Raw genomic sequence first — 7951 nt, forward strand, 5'->3', positions numbered from 1 at the left:
TGTGTGCGTGAAGAGGCTGGGTGGGGGACCCTAAGCTACTGAGCCCTAATTTAGAAACAGTTTCCACCTGTTTAAAAAAAATTACACACTCCTTATTCCCAGGCAAGCTATAGTCAGACAGATGATGAAAGTAACATGACATCCGGTGATGGAGAGAGCTGTACCTACAAAGAGGAGGAAGACGGCAGCGTGGCCACAGCCTCACCCTCGCTCGGAGAGAGGAGCCACCACATCCAGCAGCTCCAACACCCCCCTCCCCTAAGATGTGTTCCGATGCCTGTAGTGCAGCTAGCTTTCTGTTCTAAGATTTGTAGTTCATAGGTGTGTGTTTTAGAGTGGGGGGTGGGGGGGGGACGAGACTTCTGTTCCTAGACAATGTATCAACTCCATCTCCTGTAACATGGCTCATCCCTGGTTCAAAGCAAACATCCACAGGCTGAGAGCCTGCTGCTGTTAACACCAGGCAGTAGTATTAACGAGCGTTTTAAACCTTTGCACACAATATTGAACCCGTTCAGTTTACAATGACAATATTAATACTGTTTGTAGCTAGGAGTTTCATTTCTGGATTCTTTGAGATTTTAGCAAAGACGGTTTTATTATATACTATACATTTTCAAAAAAAACCCCAACAATTTGCAATAGGATTTGGTTTCTGAGTGTCAAGACTCAGAACCCAGAAGCCAAGAAGGGTCCTTGGCCTGCCCATGTCTCCAAGTCCCTCTGAGAAACAAATTAAACCTGCCACCACCAGAAATGATGGGATTGGGGGAGGGGGGCGTATTTCCAACTTTGGGTTGTTTTCCTTTAAGATATTCTAATGAGTCAGCCATAGAATTTAATGTAAATACTTTTTCCAAATAGATATCATATTCAAAAAAAAAAAAGAGAGAGACAACATTCAAATGATATAGAATCTAGTTTTTAAAATCAGCACAGATCTTCTTAAAAACTGTGAACTATGTTTTTGGAATACTCGTTACTAAAGCTGTTTATAAACCACAGGTGCCATAAGATCCCCCAACGGACTCCAGTTATCTGCACTCTTCCAGGTCTTGCTCTCCACATTGTATCCTTAGGAAGCATGTCTTACCCAGCACTGCTCATTGACCAAGTTCCCTCATCGGGTAGTTCCGAGGCCTTCAGCTTTAAAAGTATGGGCTTAAAGCGCGCTTGCAGACATTCGCTCGCCCGCCCTCCGCTTTTCCTTTCTGGATGTTGATTGCCTTACCTGGCCACCTGTTGTTCTGCATGCAGCCGTGTGTGGTCATGTGGGAGGAGGAGACAGGTCTTCCATGTGGTATTGGGATTTCACACTCAGTTGGAGGCTGGTGTGTGAAAGAACTCTCAAAGACAAGAGGATAAAAGCCTGTGGATGGTCCTTCACGAGGCCCCTCAGTAGAGAGACCTCAAAAGGGCCTCCCTTAGTGATCCTGGGGAAAATGGAAGCGAAATTGGTTATTTCAAGATCTGATGTACAAGGAAAAGAAAGAGCCAGACACCTGTCTTAAACTCGCAGCCTCTCTGGAATTCCTGGGTTTTTTTCTTCTAAAAGAAAGAAGGAAATATCTTTGCAGAACAATGAGTCTCAGAATGTGTCCCTCAGACCAGCAATGTTCGAGTCACCCAAAAGTCTTAGCAATGCAGTTTCCTAGGCTCCAAACCCTGACTGACCCACTAAATCTGAAACTCTTGGGTCTGGGCCTAGTGATCCATGTTTTAATCAGCCCTCCTAACAGTTCTGATGTATTCTATAAGATGGAAATCCTTGTTCTAGAGTAGAGTTGTATAACAAAGACTGAAAAGGGCCTTATCCAGACTAGGTTGTAGCTCAGTTGGTCGAGTGCTTGCCTAGCATACACAAAGCTCTCGGTTCAATCTTCCAGAGCTTTGTAAACCTGGCATGGTAACACATGCCTGTGATTCTAGCACTCAGGAGATGGAGGCAGGAAGATCAGGAGGTCAAGGTCATCCTCAGCTACATAGTGAGTTGGAGGCCAACCTAGGCTACATGAGACCCTGTCTTGAAGGAGGGGGAAAGTGCTCAGCATAAATGAGAAATGTCCTAAGTGGACCACAGATTCAATTTGCTCAGTAGGCTAGCAGAAGCCCCCTCCCATCCCATACACCTAGACTGTATTGAGTGGCTAAGAACTCCCTTTCTGACCCCATTGTCTGCAGAGGGCTATTGGGTGTTCTTACCTCTGCATTCAGTCAGAAACCTCCTTGGCTGCCCTTTAAACAAAATCATTTGCCTTGAGGATAGCTGAGGGCTTGATTGGCATCAGTGGGGGAAGGGCTTGATTGATTGGCATCAGTAGAGGACCCCGCGCTGTCCCTGGGTGTTCTTAGTCTATCTCTCTCGAGAAAACCCGCCTCACAAAATTCCCTGAGCACAGGCTAGCACCAAAGTTTCACAACTGCACAGTTCTCTGATTTCTTTGCACAGGTGGATTTTATTGCGGGTTTTGTTGGTATGTCTTAATGTTCATCTCTCTTCCCCTGCCCATCCTCTGTGAAATCACACCTCTCTAGATGGTGCAGGTGGCCATTGGTGCCTCATACTCAGTACTGAAAACCACTACATCCCAGATCCCTGCATTTCTGTCAGCTCAAATCAGAGCCACATAGTACATCCGAACTCAGACCCTGCCGGTGGCCCTCAGCCACCGACAGGGACTGAGCTGACCCATGTTGTCTCTTTGGTTTTCTACATCAAAATGTGTGTCTAAGGTTGGAACCATTCTACTGAAAACCTTCCCTCTTGTCACTGCCTCCGTTGCCAAGCAGCTCCATCCCATGATATTGACTCCATCGTACAAAGCCATTCCAGGAACTCTCTGGAAACCACTACCAGCGAGCAATTTCTCACTAACCAGCCACCTTTTCTTTCTCTTAGCTCCACGTCAGCACTGAGACCAGATTCAAGCACCCCTGTCCTGTAACCGAGACAACATGGCGTGTGTTGTTTTGGGGTTTTGTGATTGTCGGTGGGTTCCTTTCTTTGGCTCTCCAAATTTACTTTTGGGGCCTGTTCTAAATGCAAACCCAGCAGGTTTCGTCTGTCCTGTCCATTCTATTCAGCTATATCTCGCAGGGTTTGTTCTTTCTTATCCCACAATGAATTGCACATCCACGTCCATCAGCGCTGATGGCCTATGAATGGGCAATGGTCTAACACCGCCAAACCTCTCCCACAGCACTGTGGCCAGGAGGTGGGTGAAATCTACTGTACAGGATTCAGGAATTGGTTGTGGTTTGTCAGGATGGAAGTTGGGGTAAGTCTGGTTGGTCAGAGGGAGACGTGTTGGAGATTATGAAGATGGATTATCGGATGATCTATAATAAGGCAGGGAAGGTTCATTTGTAAGTAGTAATGTGAACTGAATTGCATTAAGATTGTGGCCTTTGTGTGATATATATTATGTATTTTCTTATATGCATGAGCCAAACTGTTGCAATATAATTTAGCACTGGCATCTGCTCTTATTTTGACCATCTTCGTCCACCATTATTAGTTCTTGGCTGTTAAGTGTAGATAGATCTTGTAAATACGGCGACCTTTGGTTGCTGAGTTCAGTTTGGTTCAATTCCACACAAGGAATCACAAGCAAAGAACTCCACTGTGTCCTCAGAAGACAGGACACTTTTACCTTGAACCAAAAAAGGAAAAAAAAAATCGGAAGCATTCATTGTATCTTGAAGCTAATTAACATAAGACATTTTAAATTGTGACTACTGCAATTTGACCCCATTTGAAATAACCAATTCAGAAACACTAAAGAGTTCACAATATTCATTGGTATTGTAACAAAACTACTATAATATGTTGTTTTGTTTTGTTGATATTGCTGTTAAGTATTGTTTTGTGTGTGTGTATATGTGTGTTTGTGTATGTGTGTATATGTATGTGTGTGTATGTGTGTGTGTATGTGTGTGTGTATGTGTGTATGTATGTGTGTGTATGTGTATGTGTGTGTGTGCGTGTTGGAACCTCCTGGGGACATGTTATATTTTGAAGTGATTAAACTATTTAATTGTGTGTCTATATTTTGGAATGGAATTATTTCTTCATTAAAAATGTTTTTTAAAACACTATTATCTTGTGTTGTTGTTGTTGTTGTTGTTCTTTTTTTCCCCTTGGTGTTAATGGACTTTTCTTACAGCAACATGGAATCTTCTCAAGGAAGGGAAACAGGTCGGTTCCAGCACACAGAACATGAACCACTGGTGGAATGCTGGATGGCTAAGGTGAACAGTTCCCATACTCCCTTTAAGAAAATACAAAAAAAAATGCTAAAAACCAAATTCTCAACTGTGGCATTATGGATGATATTCCTAATATTGGTGAAATTATTAAGGCCACTCCACGTAGTTAAAAGGGAGGTTTATTTTGTGGGGTAACTTACAAATGAAGGGATAGGCTACAGGGTCTGGGAAAGGTGTAGTGCAGTCCAGCGGTGTTCTCTGGAGAACTCTGCTCCATCTACCTCCATCATCCAGGATCCAGGAACCAAGAAAGCTGGCGCATCCGGATCTCGGGTCTTCAGGGTCCTCTCTGGGCCCCGCCTTGTAGGCGTGACAGTTACCGAAGCCTCAATGGGGGTTGGAACTTCCAGATCAAAGCTGGAATGGCTACCCACTACACTGTGGCATTATGGATGATATTCCTAATCTGTTCATTAGGCTACTATGTTTTGCCCAGGCTCCCTGCCATAGATGTTTAGAGCAGCTGGGCAGATAGATACGAGATCCTTGAGTTAGACAGGCTTCCGTTTGCTCACAACCATTCCTGCACTCACCTGCACCTCTAGAGAGCAAGTCTGATGTCAGAAGTTGTCTTTCGAGGGTGAGCAGTTAGTTCCCTTCAGTTGTATTGTTAGGCCATGGAGCACTGAAAATTATGTGTGTGCTCACTTTATTTTAAAGAAAACATTAAAAAAATATCAGATGCGTACGGGTCAAGTTACATAGCAAATTCGTTTTCCTCTTTCCCATGCTAACCGCTCTAGTCTTGGACAGAGCAAAGCATGTGATATAATGCAGGTCACACATGTTTTGCACCTCTGGATCTGCTGTCTTGGGTGCCCAAGTTTCCAAATAATGCTCGTGGTTGACCCTTTCACTTCCTGGTGGCTGGCTGTGCCATCAGCCCAGAGGTAATGCTGCATGGGGCGGCCGTCCGGCCATTGGGACATAAATGGCCCTCAGAAAAGGACTTCTTTGACATCCTCTTTTGCTGGCACTCTCTTGCGGCTGCTCTAGCTTAGAAGCAGGCACTTTTTCAAAATGCAAGGGGAGAGCCAATTAGACCAGCTTTACGATCTAGAAGCTGAGGGGAATTTGTGGCTGCTTTCCATGGAATTATTTCTTGGCAAACACCTTTCCTTCCAGTGACTGGATGCCAAGGAGAAAAGTATTCACACACATACGCCCACTATATGCTCAAGTCTCCTCTGGTGTATGAAGCTAAACCTTTTGGTAATAATGAGCTTTTATTTGTGGCAGACAGCATTTCACACACTATGTGCCAATTAACATATTTATAATCAATGTTAGACTTCTGTCTCTTAATTAATGCAAGAAATTACGTTCTTACGTACTTTTTAACGTATTTTTGTTTTTAGTTATGTATATGCAGGTGTGCCTGTGTGCAGGTATGCACAGGATATGTGCCTGTGAGTTTGGTGCCTGCAGAGGCCAGAAGATGGCATGGGGTTGTTCAACAGGTGGTTGTGAGTCACTGGACATGGGTGCTAGAAACCAAACAGGTCCTCTGTACCAAGAACTAGTGCTCTTAACTGCTGAGCCACCTCTCCAGCTCCATTACCAGGTTCCTGACATCCTGTTCAAAGAATTGAAAAGGCACACCCAAGTAGCAAAGTAGCAAGGGGATTTTATTTAGAAGCAAGCATGCAGTGTAGATATGCTGCAAGGGAGCAGTGGGTGCTGGGTGAAATTGCTCCACAGCCCCAGGGTACTTTTCAAATGCTTCCTTTGCAGGACCCAGGAATAAGAGTTAGTTGCTAGGGGCAAGGTGTGGATGACTTTCTGTTTTGATTGATAGGCCTGGATTAGCATGTCCTTTCCCATGGTGCATCTGATTTTAATAATATGCTTATCTAATCATACACTGGCATGAAATGGCAAATAGGGGGTTCTCCCTAAAAGTTCACTCAGAAGTCAACATTTGGTTTACTGAACATGGACCCAAAACTACTTCAGGCTCAACTAGCCTGCCAACTCTAATTCTAGAATGTACTCCAGGATATATTTGACCATAAAAGGGAAGTTGTTAGGAGTTCCTAAGGAGACACTAAGGCAAAGGAACCAGTTCCTTTCTGTGCATGTAGCTCCAGCGGATCCTAGGACGCTAAGCTATCCCTTCAAACTATCTGCTTTTGTGGCTATTCTGAGATTGAATTCTGACACTAACCATTCAGTTAGAACAGGATGCTTGGTGAAGGATTATTAAGATAACCATTGTAAGTCATAGGACCGTCCATACTTCCTACTAATCAGCTGTGAATTCAGGAGTTCTCACGGCTTAGGTAATTCATTCAAACAATTCACAGAATCCTTTGAAAGGACTGTAGGAGAACTCAGTTATAGTTTTTATTATAAATACTACAAATCAGAAGCAGCTAAATGAAGAGACATGAAAGGCAAGTTGGTGGGACGCACACAGAGTAATCATGTCCTCTGCTTGGGAACTATGATCATTCATTTGCCATCAAGGAGCGCTCCACAGCCTTTGTGTGCAGAGGTGTGGGGAGAGGTTTCCATGACAAAGGTCTAACTGATTAAGTCAGTCTCGAGCCTCCTTCTCTGGAGGTTGGCCTTGCCCAGAGTTTCCCTTATATATGGCGACCATCCTGAAGGCATGCGATAACCCACAATGACTTGTCTCAGTAGCATAACCAAAACATTTCTATCACACAAGAAATTCCAACAGTTTTTGAAGTTCCATGCCAGCAGCCCAATGCAAAGACCCAGTATAGCATCCCTGTGATAGGATGTGTTTGTCCACACAGTTTCCTTTACTGAAGTCTTTGTTTCTTCATACAACTTCTAGTTACTGTTTAATATCCTTGCATTCCAACTTGATGATTTCCTTTAGGATATATGGTAGAACAAGTAAACCCCAGGCTTTGGTTCATCTGGGAATGAGTATATTAACATCCTCATTTCTGAAAGACGGTTTTACCAGATGGAGAATTCTTGATGGATAGGTATCTACTGACTTTTGGCCTCTATAGGTTTGGATGCGTAATCAGCTGTTAACCCTTACAACTCTTCCTTTGTGATTAACAGTATCTTTTCTTTTGCTACTTCCAAGAATCTCTCTTTATCTTTGTCTTTCCATGGTTTGGTTGTAACAGGTCTGTAAGTTTGGTTGAATGTGGCTTTCATTGAGTTTACCCCACATGGAGTTCATAGGGCTTCTTTGGGGACATAGGAAGAAGCTTTGCTTGTTGACCTGCTGTATCTTTCATAAATTCTTTTATTGATGAGACCAAAAACCTAGACATAAAGAGTCTGGATTTCCTGGGTTAGCCTCCTTTATAATGATACCATACGTTGAGAGCTTAAATAGCTGGGAGAAAATGGTTTCATTTCTGAAGTAAAGGAAACTAGAAGGAATACCCTTTGGATGTGGATTTTTCAGTAGCTTGAGTCTGGACATTATATTTGAAATGCAGATTAAACATACAAAAGGCAGAGAAGTAGTATATTGACAAACTAGACTTGGGATCCCAGAGTGAAGTGTGGTGGAGCTATAAATCTCAGGATTGTTTCCTATAGATGATACAGGAGACCAAAGGGAATGACCAGAAAATCAGGGGGAAATCAAAAGCCAGAGACTCAGCGATGGTCAGTGGTTAAGAGTGCCTACTATTCTTGCAGAATCACATGGTGACTCAAACCACCTGTAACTCCAGCTCTTGGG

General features: G+C 43.5%; 1 protein-coding gene across 1 annotated transcript in view; it reads left to right on the top strand.

Moving 5' to 3' along the window:
• Positions 1 to 4098, top strand: part of Dtna (dystrobrevin alpha) — a 171084-nt gene extending 166986 nt beyond the window's left edge. The window contains 1 exon segment of the mRNA XM_052741642.1: positions 103 to 4098. The gene's annotated coding sequence lies outside the window, so the exon portion shown is untranslated.
• Positions 4099 to 7951: the final 3853 nt, after the last annotated feature.

This window comes from Peromyscus californicus, unplaced genomic scaffold (genome assembly GCF_007827085.1).
Source record: "Peromyscus californicus insignis strain IS unplaced genomic scaffold, ASM782708v3 Scaffold_17__1_contigs__length_78620276, whole genome shotgun sequence".
Taxonomy (NCBI): Eukaryota; Metazoa; Chordata; class Mammalia; order Rodentia; family Cricetidae; genus Peromyscus; species Peromyscus californicus.